Source organism: Danio rerio, chromosome 6 (assembly GCF_049306965.1).
Source record: "Danio rerio strain Tuebingen ecotype United States chromosome 6, GRCz12tu, whole genome shotgun sequence".
Lineage (NCBI taxonomy): Eukaryota > Metazoa > Chordata > Actinopteri > Cypriniformes > Danionidae > Danio > Danio rerio.
Genome location: NC_133181.1, coordinates 1,403,912 through 1,424,164, shown reverse-complemented (window position 1 = coordinate 1,424,164; position 20,253 = coordinate 1,403,912). Strand labels below are relative to the sequence as shown.

Sequence of the window (20,253 nt, the reverse complement as noted above, 5' to 3'; positions counted from 1 at the left end):
AGAGGAGAGAGAGGCATGCATACCGTTGAAGTCCGAATTATTAGCCCTCCTGGATTATTAGCCCCTTGAATTTTGTAAATATTTTAATATTCATTCATTCACTTTTCTTCGGCTTAGTCCCTCGTTTATTAAAGGTCTCCACAGCGGAACTATTCCAGCCTATGTTATATACAGTGGATGCCATTTTAGCTGCAACCCAGTATTGGGAAACACCCATACACACTCATTCACACACATTCTAGCTAACCCAAGTCATCTATAGCACATGTGACTGCAGGGGAAACCGGAGCACCCAGAGGAAACCCACGATGCACATGCACAGCCATAAGGACACTCAGAGGTGTCCAAACTCGGTCTTGGAGGGCCGGTGTGCTGCATATTTTAGTTCCAACCCCAATTAAACACACCTGAACTAGCTAATCAAGCTCTTAGGTATTCTAGAGACTTTCAGGCAGGTGTGTTAAAGCAAGTTAAAGCTAAACTATGCAGGACACCGGCCCTCCAGGCCAGAGTTTGGACACCCCTGCTCTAAGTAAACATATTTAACCTAAAAATTGACTTAACTGACCCATTTAATAACTAATAACTAATTTAAATAATCATATCAGCCATAATCATGTAATAAATAAATGCTTATTCTGATAAATGTTATATTACGAAGATTTCCACACATATTCTTGATTCAGAATTAAGGATATTTGTGGATTCACTCACTATTGAGTTTGTTTTTTTAGTGAATATACAATAGAAGTTTGTATAATATTTGAAAAGGAATATTTGAAAAATTATTTGAATCTAATAATAATAATAATAATAATAATAATAATAATAATTCTTATTATTATTATGAATAATATTTAATAATAATAATGCAAATGTTTAATAATAATATTTAATAATAATAATACTAATAATAGTAATTAATAATGATAATAATATTTAATAATAATAATAATAATAATAGTAATAATAATAGTAATAATAATAATAATAATGTTTTAAAAATAATAATATAAAATAATAATAATAATAATAATAATAATAATAATAATAATAATAAATATTTTAAAAATAATAATATTATTTAATAATAATAATAACAACAACAACTACTACAACAACAACAACAATAATAATAATAATAATAATAATAATAACAATTTATTATATTATTAACAATATTTAATAATAATATTAACATTTAATAATAAACACAAATTAACTAATTGAATAATAAACTAATTTAAATAATAATATCAGCCATAATCATGTAATAAATAATTGCTTATTCTGAAATATGTTCACTATTAGGAAGGTTTCCACACATATTCTCGATTCAGCATCTGAAGTTCAGTATCGGCGACCGGCGCCAGATCCGTACGATCACGACCATCATGCATTACTGAGATGAAGCATCTCTCATTAGCATGATGAACTTTGCAGCGGAAACATGAAAAGTTCAGCTCCTCACAGGCGTAATTATGTGGTAAGCGGTGAGATTATTGAATGTGAAGAGAGTGATGGTGTTCATTTGTGAACGTGTGTCCTCCCTGATGATCTTTCATCTCTGCACACTCTTTCCTGATTACGTCCAAATCAAGAGGTTCCTCCGCTGCCATTAGCGCCGCTTTTGTCCCTGCAGTGGGATGGAGGACGACCAGAGGAGGAAATCTTAGACTTCTTAAAGAAATCTTCGGGAATTTATGGAGCAAGCACAGCTCAGATTAGGTCTAAATTATATATAGTTTGAGCATCGATATTTGCAATGTGTGTATTCGCAGTTGTCAGGATTAGATCTATCAAAGATTAACCCTTAAAGACCTTGAGGTATTTTGTGAACACCTAATGGGCCTATATTAATATTATTTTTTAAAGCAGTTTTATTTTTATGTTAGCAGTCAGCCTCAAGTGTCATATATTATTTTAAACAGGAGAACCTGAAGCTTCAATCTGTATCACTTAAAGGTCCAGTCTAAAATATTTTTTGGTCCAAAAACATATAAACAGACAGAAAATATTCCAGAATTTTAAGAAAAACGTTTTTTTAAAAAGTGGCTTTCTAGTTTTAGTTATAACAAACAAAACCTTATGAAGTTTTTTTTTTCTTTAGAAATAAACACTAGGATGTTTTATACTTCCAAACTAAATTTAGTCTACATCCACCTACATCCACCATTCCCTGAGCAAGTTATAGCAATTTATTTAATTGTTAGTCTAAGGCGTTTTCAGTGGGAAAAAACTAATGCATTTATTTACTGACAATGTAATGTAATGTGTATTTATATAGCGCATTTATTGTGTATGGCCATACACCCAAAGCGCTTCACAATCATGAAGGGGGGGGGGGGGGGGTCTATCCACACCACCACTAGTGTGCAGCTCCACTTGGATGATGCGACGGCTGCCACAGGACGATGGTGCCAGTGCGCTCACCACACACCAGCTATTGGTGGAGTGGAGAGACAGTGATAGAGCCAATTCGGTGGATGGGGACGATTGGGAGGCCATGATCGTAAGGGCCAATAGAGGGACTTTGGCCAGGACACCGGGGTTACACCCCTGTTCTTTCACGAGAAGTGCTATGTTATTTTTAATGACCACTGAGAGTCAGGACCTCGGTTTAACATCTCACCCGAAAGACGGCGCCCACTGACAGTGTAGTGTCCCCTTCACTTTTACTGGGGCATTAGGACTCACAGAGACCACAGGTTGAGCGCCCCCTGCTGACCTCACTAACACCACTTCCAACAGCAAGTTTTTTTTTTTCCAATGTGTTCTCCCATTCAGTACTAACCAGGCTCATCCCTGCTTCGCTTCAGTGAGTAACCAGTCTTGGGCTGCAGGGTGATATGGCTGTGGCAATGTATAATTTGTAATTGTGCCAATGTATTTGCCCGAAAGTTCTGGGAATGAACTAAACAGAAATATTGTTCCAAAACAAGTTTGGTTTGACTTTTTCCAAATAATATATTTTCAGTTCCCATAAACAAAACCACTTACAATGAACAAATAAAAAATAAGAAAATAATAAATAATGCGTCAAAGTCCAAACAAACATGGTGCAAATAAATATAAATATTTACTATACTAAAAATAGCAAAAAAAACTAAAATAGATTCAATATGGACCATCATTAGGTTTTATGTGCCGGCATATGGTGTTGACCCTGCTGCTTCTCAACTTTCATACAGACAACCAGCCGCACCATCATTTGCGTCCTTTAATAAACAGCAAGACCAGCACTTCGTCTTTGCTGCATCACTGTTTTGTCATGTTTTTGTGCTGTTGTGCATGCAAAAGTACCTAATATGAGAATTATTTCATGCAAAACTTGTAAATGTACAGCCTATTTCTCATTCCGGGTTGTTCAAATAGCTGATTGCTGGTCTACAAAGCGAAACCTTTGCTTATTGGTTGAGAGAGAGCGAGTTTGAACCAATCTGGGCATGGAGGAGGGACAATGCACCAATGAATCTAGTCTGGTTTGTCCGGAGACACAAGCCACGAGCGTTCCTTTGTCAAATCAGCGTTGTCAAAATGTGATGACGTAACCACACTGATTCCGGAGCCTCCGAAGGTCCTTGAATGTAATGTTTTACAGCAATGTAAAATATGATATGATATGCCGATCTTTGAATTGTACGGATCGGATCAGCGGATTAAAAGTTATTAAATATTTAAGAACAATGCTTATTTTTAGCCGCGGGCTGCTGTTTCCGTGTATGGATGTTTTTCAGGACGGAAAAGCCTTTGCTGCATAAAAACATATACCAGAATAGTTGGTGGTTCATTCCACTGTGGCGACCTCTGAAATGGAAACTAATCTGAAGGAAAATGAATGAAAGTAGACATTATTCTAGATGTTAGTACTTGTAAATGTATGATTTTCATAGACTGACAGTCTTAACATCGCTTGAATATGTTCATGTTAACTCACAGTGCATTAACTAATGTTAACAAGCACAACTGTGGATGTTAATGATGCATTAGCAAATGTTCAGCTGTGATTGATAAATGCTGTACAAGGATTAATCATTATTAGGGATGTAACGGTATCAGAATTTCACGGTACGGTAATACCTTGGTATGAATGTCACGGTACGGTATTTATTGAATAATTTACAGGAAAAAAACAAAACTTATAAAAATACTCCAAAAAAGTGCCAAAAGTGTCAATGACATACAAATTAGTCATCTATCTGTTAGCTTTGAAACAGGAACTTCAATATTAATAACCAAAAATTATTAAACCATGTAAAAAAATAAAGTTTCAATTTACTATTGTTGAAAACTCATCACATTCAACATTTAATAACTCACTCACTCACTCACTCACTCACTCACTCACTCACTCACTCACTCACTCACTCACTCACTCACTCACTCACTCACTCACCAGAGATGGGTTTTAAGGAAAATAATCGTATAACTATAATCTGGTAAAAGCTGGTATCTCTGGGCATGTCCCCTGCAACAGAAAAAAACCCTCTCATTTGGGACTGAGGTTTCTGGGACAGAGAGATATGACTTGGCCCAGGTTGACAGCAGTGGGTAACGTTGTGCATTGTCTTTCCCCCACTTGAGAGGACAAACCATGAGTGAGATAGAGGTCTCTTTCCAGTACAAGTCAATGTCTGCATCAATCTGAACAGTGTGCTGTGTTTCTGCAGTCCCCATGACTGTTATTACTCGTATTCCCCAACTTGGAGGCATGTGCACACATAGGGCTCAACCTGTGCAGAGCACATGCCCTTTTTAGTCTTGGATAGAAAGTGCCCTTCCAAAATGATCAAAAGTGCCCCCGCGACGCGACACACCCTCCGTCCCGCCCTTCACTAGGCGTGCGACAACACCGCTCTTGAGTATGCGCGCTCAACCCCCCCTCCCCGCTTTACAGTACGCGCGTGACAACACAGCTGATCGAACCTAAAGCGGGTGTTGTCGCCGCGCGCGTACTGATAGCGGTGTTGTCGCGCGCGGCGACAACACCCGCTTTAGGTTCGATCATTTCCAGCTCTTTTTCATCCCCGCTACTAGGAGCACACTCCATTTCCGCATTACTGGATCTGTAGTAACAACAGACCGCGAAGGATGATGGCCACGCATAGGCTGATGGGAATTGTAGTTTCCGCTACCTCCCGTTCGCTTCATTCGCCTGAGTCATGCGACCACGGTAATATCGAAAAAAAAATTGTATTGCGGTATGATGGTATTTACAATACCGTTACATCCCTATTCATTATTAGTTGATGTTAATAGATACTTTAAAATCAACTAATGGAGCGCTATTGTCAATTCAAGAGTTCACACTTAGCTGATGATTTACAAAGCTTATTTGGCATGCTGTCCCGGGAGAGAGCCCCGAGCTCAAGGGCTCCTCGAGCCCGGGGCTTCCTCCCGTTGGCAGAGCAAGAAGGGAGCCCGAGCTCGGTGGATCTCAGAACTCCCCTGCCGCTGTAGCTAAGGGAACGTAAGGAATTAGACAAGCTTGATTGTTATGTATGTTGAATGTCTTTGGATGGTGGGAGGAAACCGGAGAACCCGGGGAAAACTCACGCGGACACGGGAAGGACATACAAACTCCCCACAGAAACACTCACCGGTCCTATAGAACTAGGACTGGCAGTATTCTTGCTGTGTGGTTCACAGTGCTAACCACTGGACTGCCGTGCCGCCCAATCGCAGGTAAAGGAGGAGAATAGGGGAGGAGGGGGGTTTCTTCCAAACGAAGATAAAGTGAACTGAAAACTGAGGCTATTTATGGTGCCTTAGGGCTCATATGATTGGAAGATTAGTGATTAGCAAATACGAGACTGGACGTGATAAATCATAAGCACGTGATCCTCTCGAAATTAGTTTATGAATAAACTTCACTTATTGCATGTTCACTTTATACCTTTGTAACCAATCAGGGCAAAGCACGTTTATTTATACAGCACATTTCATAATTCAAAATGCAAGAATAAAAGAAATATAAAATGCAACAAGTAAAACTAACAATGTGTTAAAACGGGTTTAATAGGAAACGAGAAGGAAAGAAACAATCAGATCTGCTGACCTTTTGACCCCTGTAAAGCATCAGTTCACCAAGCCAGATTTCTCCTCTTTGTTTTTTTTTGGCTGATGCAGGATCAGGTGAGGGCGAATCACGGCAGCTCTCTGACATCAGGAAAGCTTGTGCATTTTTTAATCCTCGCTAAAAATACCAGACTTTGCGCAGAAGAGGGTCAGAGCCCTGTCATATCAGGTTATGTCTGCCCAGGATACATGTACAAGTGTATCATGATCCATTTTGTGAGAGCATAGCTGATGAATTATAGATGCCGGCGACTCGGGCGGCCCGCGCAGGTTGCGAGAAGTGCCGCGCTTGTTTTCTCCTCGTCGGTTTCGTGTTTTCTCTTCCCCGAGGCGAGATTCCTTTCCTCGCCGCGTCTCCTTTTTGTCAGAGGTTGTAGGTGCATTTTCAGCGGCGAGGTAAAAGCAGACCAACACGCTGAATAATTTAGCACGCCGTGTTTGAACAGGTACAAAAATAATCCTGTCTCTGTGTCTTTGAGAAAGCGAAGCTCTGCTCGCAGATCAGAGCGCCCAATGAAATATTAAAGGTTACAGCGAGCGCTCCTGAGAGAGCAGGTAACTGCACGGCATCAGATGCGTTTGGTTTATTCATGCCGATCTCTCTCTGTAAACACAGCAGAGGATACTTTCCCTTTTCCTCTCAGAAAAGCCACCTACATTTAGACACCTGAGGGAGCATCACTGAGCCTTTATAACCTCCATCAGCAGGTATAGCGGTGACTCCAGGCGACACACGTTCTCCATTTCCAGAGTAAGTGAAACACATACACTCTCATAAATAAAGGTACAAAACCTGTCACTGAGGTGGTACCTTTCCAAAAAGCACACTTTACTATCTCACCGGGACACATATGTATCTTAAAGACACATATTAATACATATATAAGTACAAATTTCCCAACCCTGTTCCTGGAGGCACACCAACAGTACATATTTAGGATGTCTCCCTTATCTGACCTGCTCATTTCAGGCTTTGGAGTCTATTCTAATGTTATGATGAGCTGATTCAGGAAGAGGTTGAAAAGGTGTACTGTTGGTGTGCCTTTAGGAACATGGTTGGGAAACACTGCATTAAAGGTCATTCATTTATTAATTTTTCTTCGACTTAGTCTTCTATTTATTAGGGGTCGCCACAGCGGAATTAACTGACAACTATTCCAGCACATTTTACACAGCGCATGCCTTTCCAGCTGCAACCCATCACTGGGAAACACCCATACACTCTAATTCACACACAAACACTGCGGACAGTTTAGCTTACCCAATTCACCTATAGCGGACTGTGGGGGAAACCAGAGCACCAGGAGGAAACTCGCTCCAACATGGGGAGAACATGCAAACTCCCCACACAAATGCCAACTGACCTAGGTGAGGCTTGAACAAGCGACCTTCTTGCTGTAAGGGGACAGTGCTACACACTGCGCCACCGCACTGCCCAAAAGTACACTTTTCTATCTTACCGGCCACATATTTATCTTAAAGACGCAAATTAATAGCTAAATAGTACAAATGTGAAAGCAGTGTTTCCCAACCCTGTTCCTGGAGGCACACCAACAGTGCATATTTGGGATGTCTCCCTTATCTGACCCATTCATTTCAGGCTTTGGAGTCTCTTCTAATGTTATGATGAGCTGATTCAGGAAGAGGTTGGAAATGTGTACTGTTGGTGTGCATTTAGGAACATGGTTGGGAAACACTGCATTAAAGGTCATTCATTTATTAATTTTTCTTCGACTTTTCGTCTTCTATTTATTAGAAGTCGCCACAGCGGAATTAACTGACAACTATTCCAGCACATTTTACACAGCGCATGCCTTTCCAGCTGCAACCCATCACTGGGAAAGACCCATACACTCTAATTCACACACAAACACTGCGGACAGTTTAGCTTACTCAATTCACCTATAGTGGACTGTGGGGGAAACCAGAGCACCAGGAGGAAACTCGCTCCAACATGGGGAGAACATGCAAACTCCACACACAAATGCCAACTGACCTAGGTGAGGCTTGAACAAGCGACCTTCTTGCTGTAAGGGGACAGTGCTACACACTGCGCCACCGCACTGCCCAAAAGTACACTTTTCTATCTTACCGGGCCACATATTTATCTTAAAGACGCAAATTAATACCTAAATATTACAAATGTGAAAGCAGTGTTTCCCAACCCTGTTCCTGGAGGCACACCAACAGTGCATATTTAGGATGTCTCCCTTATCTGACCCATTCATTTCAGGCTTTGGAGTCTCTTCCAATCTTATGATGAGCTGATTCAGGAAGAGGTTGAAAAGGTGTACTGTTGGTGTGCATTTAGGAACATGGTTGGGAAACACTGCATTAAAGGTCATTCATTTATTCATTTTTCTTCGACTTTTCGTCTTCTATTTATTAGGGGTGGCCACAACGGAATTAACTGACAACTATTCCAGCACATTTTACACAGCGCATGCCTTTCCAGCTGCAACCCATCACTGGGAAACACCCATACACTCTAATTCACACACAAACACTGCGGACAGTTTAGCTTACCCAATTCACCTATAGCGGACTGTGGGGGAAACCAGAGCACCAGGAGGAAACTCGCTCCAACATGGGGAGAACATGCAAACTCCCCACACAAATGCCAACTGACCTAGGTGAGGCTTGAACAAGCGACCTTCTTGCTGTGAGGGGACAGTGCTACACACTGCGCCACCGCACTGCCCAAAAGTACACTTTTCTATCTTACCGGGCCACATATTAATCTTAAAGACGCAAATTAATAAATAAATATTACAAATGTGAAAGCAGTGTTTCCCAACCCTGTTCCTGGAGGCACACCAACAGTACATATTTGGGATGTCTCCCTTATCTGACCCGCTCATTTCAGGCTTTGGAGTCTCTTCTAATGTTATGATGAGCTGATTCAGGAAGAGGTTGAAAAGGTGTACTGTTGGTGTGTCTTTAGGAATAGGGTTGGGAAACACTGCATTAAAGGTACAAAAGTCATTCAGTTATTCGTTTTTCTTCGACTTAGTCTTCTATTTATTAGGGGTCGCCACAGCGGAATTAACTGACAACTATTCCAGCACATTTTACACAGCGCATGCCTTTCCAGCTGCAACCCATCACTGGGAAACACCCATACACTCTAATTCACACACAAACACTGCGGACAGTTTAGCTCACCCAGTTCACCTATAGCGGACTGTGGGGGAAACCAGAGCACCAGCATGGGGAGAACATGCAAACTCCACACAGAAATGCCAACTGACCTAGGTGAGGCTTGAACCAGCAACCTTCTTGCTGTAAGGGAACAGTGATACACACTGCGCCACCGCACTGCCCAAAAGTACACTTTTCTATCTTACCGGGACACAGATTAGAATCTTATTTATCAGGGGTCTTCACAGCGGAATTAACTGACAACTATTCCAGCATATGTTTTACACAGCGGATGCAATTCCAGCTTTGGGTTTTGTTTCCCATCACTGGGAAACCCCCATACACTCTCTTACACTACCGACAGTTTAGCTTACCCAGTTCACCTATAGTGGACTGTGGGGGAAACTGAAGCACCCGGAGGAATCTCGCACGGGGAGAACATGCACGGGGAGAACATGCAAACTCCACATAGAAATGCCAACTGACCTAGCTGAGGCTCGAACCAGGGACCTTCTTGCTGTGAGGGAACAGTGCTACACACTGCGCCACCGCACTGCCCAAAAGTACACTTTTCGATCTTACCGGGCCACATATTTATCTTAAAGGCAAATTAATACCTAAATGTTACAAATGTGAAAGCAGTGTTTCCCAACCCTGTTCCTAGAGGCACACCAACAGTGCATATTTTGGATGTCTCCCTTATCTGACCCATTCATTTCAGGTTGTGGAGTCTCTTCTTATGTTCTGTTGAGTTGATTCAGGAGTGTTTGATTAGAAAGAGGCTGAAAACTTGTACTGTTGGAGTGCCTTTAAGAACATGGTTGGGAAACACTGCCTTAAAGGTACAAAATCCATTCATTCATTCATTTTCTTTCGGCTTAGTCACTTATTCACATATTGATCAGAGGATACCACACTATAAAAAATAAATCCATAAAATTTACGGTAAAAAACGGCAGCTGTGGTTGCCAGTACTTTACCGTTAAAAACACGGTACTAACCGTAAAAGTAATTTTTCATTTTTACGGTAAATTACCGTATTTTATCAATTTATCGAGGTAATATGTCTGTATTTTGAATGATCAACATCTACACATCTTTTGTTTCACAATTAGACACGTTAGCACACCCACATGAAGAAGGTGGTGATGAGGAGGTTACATAATGAGCCAAAGCTCATCACAAATCAACTTTACCCACAAGCAGTAAAGAGTCTCAGCATATAGAAGGTGCTCAGTGTCATTCACACAGCTACTAAACACCTGTATGGTAACACGCATAAAATTAAAGTCATGAAATAAACATTATCAACATTAGATGTAACATAAATCTCTAATGTACATAACTGATGGGGAAACAACTAAAAAGATCCATATTAATGTCAACCAGATGCATAAAAAGTGATGTGCCATGCAGGGAACTCTGGGAAAGTCAATTTACGGTTATTCGCCGTATATATTAAGGAAACAAACCGTTAACCAGGTTACGGATTTGTACTGTAGCATTTTTACAGTTTTTTACCGTTGAAATCACGGCCATATTTTACAGTGCACAGCGGAATGAACCACTAACTATTTTGGCATGTTTTACACAGCAGATACCCTTCTAGCTGTAACCCAGTACTGGGAAACACCCATACACACTCATTCACACTCATACACATGTAAGGCATTAAAGTGTACCTTTTAAAAAGAGACCACCCCAGAGATTTCAAGGAGTGTACCTGTCAACGTTGGGATGTAAAAATGCAACCCAAACACCCATACACTCTCATTCACAAACATACACTACGGACAATTTAGCCTACCCAATTCACCTATAGTGGACTGTGGGGGAAACCAGAGCACCCAGAGGAAACCCACACCAACACGGGGAGAACATGCAAACTCCACACAGAAATGCCAATTGGCCCAGCCGGAACTCAAACTAGCGACCTTCAAAAAAAGTGTACCCTAAAATTACAAAATTGTATTTTTAAGGTACCAAAGTGATGCTTTTGAAAGGAGACCACCCCAGTGACAGGTTTTGTACCTTTATTTCTGAGAGTGTACCTGTCGTTGACGCATACACCCCCCCACCCCACCCCCCCAAAAAATCTCCCAAAATGCAAAATGACAAATGTATTAGAAATGTTGAAATGAAAAGGTTTAGCCATTTAAAATCAATGGCCTATACAGAAATAAATTAAGATATAAACGCTCGTTCACTTTTTATTCACTATATTTAACTATTGATTAAAGTTGACAACGCAGTGGCGCAGTGGGTATAGCATGTTCGCCTCACAGCAAGAAGGTCGCTGGTTTGATCCTCGGCTCAGTTTCTGTGTGGAGTTTGCATGTTCTCCCTGCCTTCGCGTGGGTTTCCTCCGGGTGCTCCGGTTTCCCCCACAGTCCAAAGACATGTGGTACAGGTGAATTGGGTAGACTAAATTGTCCGTGGTGTGTTTGTGTGTGTGTGTGGATGTTTCCCAGAGATGGGTTGCGGCTGGAAGGGCATCCGCTGCGTAAAAACTTGCTGGATAAGTTGGCGGTTCATTCCGCTGTGGCGACCTCGGATTAATACAGGGACTAAGCCGACAAGAAAATGAATGAATGAATGATTAAAGTTTCTATAGTTATTTATGTACGAGCAGCACATTTTGATTTGTTTATGCTCGTTTAAGATCAAATTAGTTATCAGTCATGTTTACTGTTCCAAAATATTGTAAGCGTTTCTTAAAATAAAATATAGTGTGTTAAATAGAGAAAAAGTTTTTTTTTTTTTACCCAGACATTTAAAAAGAATAATATTTTAAAGCGGTAATCACAATATCATCAAACCATAGCTCATCATCCTGTCATAATCTAATACCGGTGCTCTGACGATCTGTGCTGCCTCCTCAGAATGTGCTGCCAGTAACTCAATCTGCCATGTTTCATGTAACAAAGCAGGAGTAGCACATCTTGTCAGCTACCAAATCTCTATCAGAATGAACTACTACCTTAAATAAGGGTATAGAGACATGGGTGGAGCATTTTGTCAGCTTCAAATGTCTCCCAGAATGAACTAACAGTCTATTAAACAATGTAGAAAAGGTGCTGGCATATCTCGTCAGCTTCAAATGTTGATCGAAGTGAACTTTACCACCTTCATTTTTTATTACATTTGTTTTATATGTAATTTGTTTATTGTAGCACATTCTGAGGAGGTAGCACAGATCGTCAGAGCACCGGCCCATGCCTACACTGGATCTGATTGAGACGCAGCCCTGGTCTTGCTCACTGTAGGCGATGCTGCGGTCAGTGGGGGTCGAGGAAAAGGCCTCAGGTTTGAGGTTAATTAACACAAAGAGAGAGAGATTGAACTGAAAGCCTGGCCGAGAACGATGCTACTAACGATGGTGATCTGATAGCAATTAATGCTTTGACAGGCCCCCAACCTGCCTGCAGGCCCCTCGGTGTGTATCACGGCATAAATTATTCTGATGCAAAGAAACTCGGTGATACGGCGCACTAATGACTCCAGCTTGGGTCATTTCTGCATGACGATCTTCCCTGTACAACACCAACATGATTCGGGTTTCCATCTAATCCCTCTGGGGTCTGAGGGTGTTTTGGGGGACCGGAGAACTTCTGATGTGCCCTGACGTGTGCTTTTTTTTTTCCAGATGCTTATAAACATATACGGTGCTCAGCCTAAATGAGTGCATTCCAATGTGAAAATGAATATTTTTTCCATTTCTCAGTGAATATAGGTCATACACTCACTGGCCACTTTATTAGGTACACCTTACTAGTACTGAGCTGGACCCTCTTTTGCCTTCAGAACTGCCTTAATCCTTTGTAGCAGAGATTCAACAGGGTACTAGAAAAATTCCTATATTTTGCTCCATATTGTCTTGATAGCATCACACAGTTGCTGCAGATTTGTCGGCTGCACATCCATGATGCCAATCTCCCATTCCAGCACATCCCAAAGCTGCTCTATTGGATTGAGTTCTGGTGACTGTGGAGGCCATTTGAGTAAATACTTTTCTGAAATAGTTTCTGAAATACTCAGAGCAGCCCGTCAGGCAGCAATAACCATGCCACGTTCAGTCACCTTTCTTCCCCATTCTGATGCTCACTTTGAACTTCTGCAGATCATCCTGACCATGTCTACATGCCTAAATGCATTGAGCTGCTGCCATGTGATTGGCTGATTAGAAATTTGCATGAACAAGCAATTGGACAGGTGTACCTAATAAAGTGGCCCGTGAGTGTATTTTGTGGTGCGTTTGAACAAAACAAATTTATTAAACAAATGATATAATAAAATACATCACAATGTCATTGTTTTATTAGATTGATTACACGAGCTGGATTCACAAGTCAATCACAAGCATTGATAAATAGAGTTGAGCAAAGATACTAATTCAATAAAGAGTGCTTTATGATCGTCAGCAAGTCTATCAGTATTCAGCTGAACAAATTATATAAACAAATATTAAATAACACTGTTTAGTCTTCATCATAGAATATATAAATGCAGTTAATCTCTCCTAAAGTTACCTGAATGCTTTAAAACTGGCTTTAAATGCATGCACCCACAGGGCCTCTAAAACATGCAAACTCCAGGTTACTTTATAATGAAAACATGCATTTACTGCACAGAGCATGTGTGTTTTCAACTCTGGTTCCTAATCAAATATGATCCCGACTTGACTTGCATATAATGAGATGTGACTATTGTGAATGCGCGCATTATGAAATCGATATTGAACGCATATATTGCCCTACTGCACACTGTAATGCATTCAAGCACAGCACTTACAACACTACTCCTCATACTTTTTCTCAGTGACAAATACATGGTGCCTGAAAGCGCGCAGGTTATGTAACCGCGTCCGTTGAGTTGTGGTTTGTCGTCTCTCACAGGTGTGTTTATTGCGAGCGGTCAGAATTACTCAAGCTTTTCCTGTTAAACACTCTGCTTTCTCTTCATCACGAGCTGCTTATCTGCTGCTCTTCACATCTCCAGCTGCGCTCATCTGTCACTCGCTTCTACAGCCAATAAATAACACTCATATTAGGCTCTCTGTGTGCGTGTGGAGGGTAGGGATGACACATTCTCTGTAAAACGTAGGGATGCACAAAATGTCGACAAATTATCGTTATTGCGGTAATCGAATACGGTATGCATTATCTCTGTGATGAAATAGATTTAATGTATGTGCTTTACTTTGTGTTGTATGCATATGAAGTTGTTTATACAGATTTGGCCAATCTGATGGGGCTGTATGTGAAAAACGGAAAATACGTTGCATCGGGAACGTTTCATTGCACGTTTCTGATGACAAATCCACTAGAGTGTGCTCTCTGCATTACGGCAAATCTGAAATACGTTGTTCAGGGTTCGTTTTGTTGTACATTTTAGATGACAAACCCAATCAATCGATCGAAACCCCACAGCAAAACAAAGGAAAAAGCAATTAAGATAAGCAGTTATGATGTGTATAGAGGATTATTTTCCCGTTCCAGCACATCCCAAAGCTGCTCTATTGGATTGAGATCTAGTGACTGTGGAGGCCTTTTGCGTACAGTGAACTCATTGTCATGTTCAAGAAACCAGTCTAAAATGCTTTATGACATGGCCCTTATCCTGCATCAGAAGATGGAGACACTGTGCTCATTAAGGGATGGACATGGTCAGCAGCAATACTCAGGTAGGCTGTGGCGTTGATGCTCAATTGGTACTAATGGACCCAAAGAAAATCTCCCCCACACCATTACACCACCACCACCAGCCTGAACCGCTGATACAAGGCAGGATGGATCCATGCTTTCATGTTGTTGAGGCCAAATTGTGAGCCGAGCATCTGAATGTGTCAGCAGAAATGGAGACTCATCAGAGCAGCAACGTTTCTCCAAACTTCTATTGTCCAGTTTTGGTGAGTCTGTGTGAATTGTAGCCTCAGTTTCCTGTTCTTAGCTGACAGGAGCGGCACCCGGTGTGTTCTTCTGCTGCTGTAGCCCATCCGCCTCAAGGTTGGTCGTGTTGTGTGTTCAGAGATGCTCTTCTGCAGAGCTCGGTTGTAGTGAGTCCTTATTTGAGTTACTGTTGCCTTTCTATCAGCTGGAACCAGTCTGGCCATTCTCCTCTGACCTCTGGCCTCATCAACAAGGCATTTGTGCCCACAGAACTGCCGCTCACTGGATATTTCCTCTTTGTCGGACCATTCTCTGTAAACCCTAGACATGGTTGTGCGTGAAAATCCCAGTAGATCAGCAGTTTCTGAAATACTGAGACCAACCTGTTCAGAGTTACTTAAATCCCCTTTCTTCCCCATTCTCATGCTCGCTTGGAACTGCAGCAGATCATCCTGGCCATGTCTACATGCCTAAATGCAGTGAGCTGCTGCCATAGAAATTTGCGTTAACGAGGAGTTGGACAGGTGTACCTAATAAAGGGGCCAGTTAGTGTACATCTACATTCTTAAAAACCCATAAAACAGGTGAGACACATATACCCAAAACACACATGTATTGTCAAAATGTATGTATTATTTTGATTGTGTTCATGGAATTTAAACGGAATGAACAAGTTCTGACCATGTCCTCCCCAGGTGTGTGTGTGTGTGTGTGTGGACGCTGCTCAGTTGCTTATGCTGCTAAAAGGAGCAGATTGATCTAAACCTGTAGAGAAAAACTCAATAATCTGCTCTCTAAAAGTCTCCCCCGACGGGCCGTCTGTTTGCACCCGAGTGGCGTTGGGCGTCCCACGGCCGCCTGATTGGATCCCCGCTGCGGGAACAGGCCGTGACGGGCCTCTGGATCTCCGACCTGTTATCCAAATCCCAGCAGAAACTCACCATGAACACACACTGTCCTTTTTGCACTCAGAAAACTCATATAAATACCAAAAAGTGGAGATTTGAAAAAGAGCAGCGTGTGAGTCCCACCGTGTGATAATTGCGAGCTACCTGCTTTGCCGTGCCGATGAAAGCAGCAAAATCAAGCCTGAAATGAGAGCCAAACGTTTATCTGAACTTCAATGTGGCCAGAGCGCTCAAAAATTACACGAGCTGGATTCACAAGTCAGATGCATGAAATATAATAAGCCAATCACAAGCACTGATAAATACAGCAGAGCAAAGATACACATTAAATAAAGAGCGACTGTCTGCAATTCTAGCAGTATTCAACTAAAATTAATAAGATAACTCAACACTGTATAGTCTTCATCATTCATTCCATTTTCCTTTAGCTTAGTGTCTATTTCAGAGGTCGCCACAGCGGAATGAACCGCCAACTATTCCAGCTTATGTTTTACGCCGCGGATGCCCTTCCAGTCTCTATCTAGTACTGTGAAACACCCACACACACTCATTCACACACACACACTCATACACTACGGCCAATTTAGTTTATCCAATTCACCTATATTCACCCAGCCGGGACTGGAACCAGCGGCCTTCTTGCTGTGAGGTCATGGTGGTAACCACTGAGCCACTATTAGAATTCCTTTTGTCTGAATGCTTTAATACTGGCTTGAAATGCATACACTCACAGGGCCTCAAACGCACGTGCACACACACACACACACACACAAACACACACACACACACACACACACACACACACAAAACAATAAGAAGCAAATGTTTATTTGAACTTCATTATGGCCAGGGGCCTGTTCCATAAACCAAGCTTAGAGAAAAAGCCAGGCTTATGTTGGTAAGTCAGGTTTATTAATGGCGTATTCGATTTCATGAATCAAATTTACCATAGTTTAAACTCAGTTACTCTGGCATCTTATGCTGGGAAACTAGCCTGGTCTGGTGCAGGTATACTCTCAAGTCTTAAGTTCAAGCCTCATCAAAGTTATGTTGACATTCACCTGCCGTAATTTGATGCCATTTTAATTAAATTAACCTCTTAATATTGATTAAATGGTATAGTAACTTATTAGTAAATATTCATGCACCACACATCTTTAATAATACGTTTATCTAAACTTTAATGTGAACAAATTGCTCAATAATTACACCAGCTGGATTCACAAGTCAGATGCATGAAATATAATAAGCCAATCACAAGCATTGATAAATAAACAAATTAAATAAAATAATGCAACACTATAGTCTTCATCATATATATATATATAGAAATGCAATTAACCTCTTTTAAAGTTACAAACATTATAATTCCTTGAACCTGAATGATTAAATATTGGCTTGAAATGGATGCTGGGCCTCTAAAACACACACAAAAAACAAAGCAATGAGGGACAAGCATTATCTGAACTTCAATGTTGCCTGAGCGCTCAAAAATTACATGAGCTGGATTCACAAGTCAGATGCATGAAATATAATAAGCCAATCACAAGCACTGAATAATAAACAAATTAAATCACCAATTATAACATAACGCAACATTGTATAATCTTCATCATTCATTCATTCATTAATTTTCTTGTCGGCTTAGTCCCTTTATTAATCTGGGGTCGCCACAGCAGAATGAACCGCCAACTTATCCAGCATGTTTTTTACACAGCGGATGCCCTTCCAGCTGCAACCCATCTCTGGGAAACATCCACACACTCATTCACACACACACTCATACGCTACGGACAATTTAGCCTACCCACCTGTACCGCATGTCTTTGGACTTTGGGGGAAACCGGAGCATCCAGAGGAAACCCACACGAATGCAGGGAGAACATGCAAACTCGACCTAGCGACCTTCTTGCTGTTAGGGGACAGCACTACCTACTGTGCCACTGCGTCGCCATAATCTTCTTCATGTAATATATAAATGCAATTAATTGACTCTTAAAGATACAAACTTTATAATTCCTTGTGCTTGAAAGCTTTAATTCTTGCTTGAAATGCACACAGGGCCTCTAAAACACACACACACACACACACACACACACACACACACACACACACACACACACACAAACACACACACACACACACACACACACACTCACACACACACACACACACACGCACACACACACACACACACACACACAAACAAACAAACAAAAACACTGAGAGCCAAACGTTTATCTGAACTTCAATGTTGCCCGAGCGCTCAATAATTACACGAGCTGGATTCACAAGTCAGATGCATGAAATATAATAAGCCAATCACAAGCATTGATTAAATAAATACATTAAATAGCGCAACATGTATAGTCTTCTTCATATAATATATATAAATGCAATTAATCTCTCTTAAAGTTACAAACATTATAATTTATGGGGTATATGCCGAAGCATGCTAATAGGACTTTTAATTTGCCAGTAACCTGGGTTAAGCGCTTCCGGCGAATTAAATGCCAATGCAAAATCTGGTGCGTTTAAAGTCTGTTTTCTTTAAAAATCAGCGATCTTCACTGGCTGAGTGATATCCGATTTTAAGTGGGTCTCAGATTGTACAAGAAGCACTGCATTAAATTACATTTCCCCGCCATGTCTTTATAATATGAGCATTTATTTTTACCCCAGTATATTCAATGGAGCTTCTGCGTTAGCCTGCCGATTCTGACGGGCGCGTGCGAGTAAACAGCTTTTTGTCTCGTTTTACGCTTGAGCAACTAAATAAATGCTAAAGTTTATTTAACTGAATGTTTTTAATGACATTACAACATCGATGCTGTATAAGGAACCGTATAAAATGGGAAAAAGTTCACAATAACAGGTCACCGGAAGTGTATCAGCATGGGAACAGCACTAGCTCGGCATATACCCTATTGTGCCTGCATGCTTTAATACTGGCTTGAAATGCACACAGGACTTCTTAAACACACATAAAAACAAAAACAATGAGAGACAAGCGTTATCTGAACATCAATGTTGCCACAGCGGTCAAAAATTACACGAGCTGGAGTCACAAGTCAGATGCATGAAATATAATAAGCCAATTACAAGCACTGATAAATAAATACATTAAATAACACAGCGTAACACTGTATAGTCTTCATCATATATATGTAAGTAAATGCTATTAATCTTTTTTAAAGTCACAAGCATTACAACTCTTGTGCCTGAATGATTTAATACTGGCTTGAAATGCACACAGGGCCTCTAAAACACACATAAAAAAAAACAAAAACAAAGTGAGACATGCGTAATCTGAACTTCAGTGTGGCCAGAGCGCTCAAAAATTACACGAGCTGGATTCACAAGTCAGATGCTTAAAATATGACAAGCCAATCACAAGCATTGATAAACAAATTAAATAATGCAACTGTATAGTCTTCATCATATAATATACATATAAATGCAATTAATTTCTCTTAAAGTTATGAACATTTCAATTCCTTGTGCCTGAAAGATTTTAAAACTGGCTTGAAATGCATGCAGGGCCTCTAAAACACACATAAAAAACAAAACAATGAGAGACAAATGTTTATCTGAACTTCAATGTGGCCAGAGCGCTCAAAAAAAGGTATTGCATCAATGCTCGAACCTGGGAAAAAGCATGAGTTGTAGCTTCAGAAAACGTGCAATGCTGTTAGATATTATAAAGCCATCAGAGCGCAGGCCCGGGCTCCCACTGAGCCTGTTAACATCTCCTACAGAACGGCTGCCAGAATCGGGGAAATGTCGGGCGCGTGTGGAGCCGGCGCACCTCCGCTCGTCCCTAATCATTATTTGATGACAGAAATCTGCGCGCATTACGGCGCCAGCGCTGTTCCTTAGCAACGCGCCGGGGATATTCAAACAATTTCATTAAAGTGTGACACCTCTTAGCAGGTGGCGGTGTGCGCGAGCAGATAAACACAGAGGTGCAAGCGACGGCGCTATTTGCCAACATCACAATTGATAACATCAATTCGGCGTCGTGTTTACAAGCCCTATGAAATGAAGCGAGCGTGTAAGAGTCGCTGAACCCCAGGCGCCCGCTGTCTGCGTCCCGAATGCACAGGTAACGGTGCTATTCAAATGGAAAGCGCTTGATTTACATTCCAATACCTGCACCGTGCGCTGGGAATTCTCATTGTGATGTAATGCCAGATGTGTGTGCACTGGTTTTGGTGGTTTATGAAGACTATAGTGGA

General features: G+C 41.1%; 1 protein-coding gene across 1 annotated transcript in view; it reads left to right on the top strand.

Moving 5' to 3' along the window:
* The window catches only part of zeb2b (zinc finger E-box binding homeobox 2b), a 231,619-nt gene that overhangs the window by 24,549 nt on the left and 186,817 nt on the right, over positions 1–20,253 (top strand). The gene's annotated exons all lie outside the window — the stretch shown is intronic.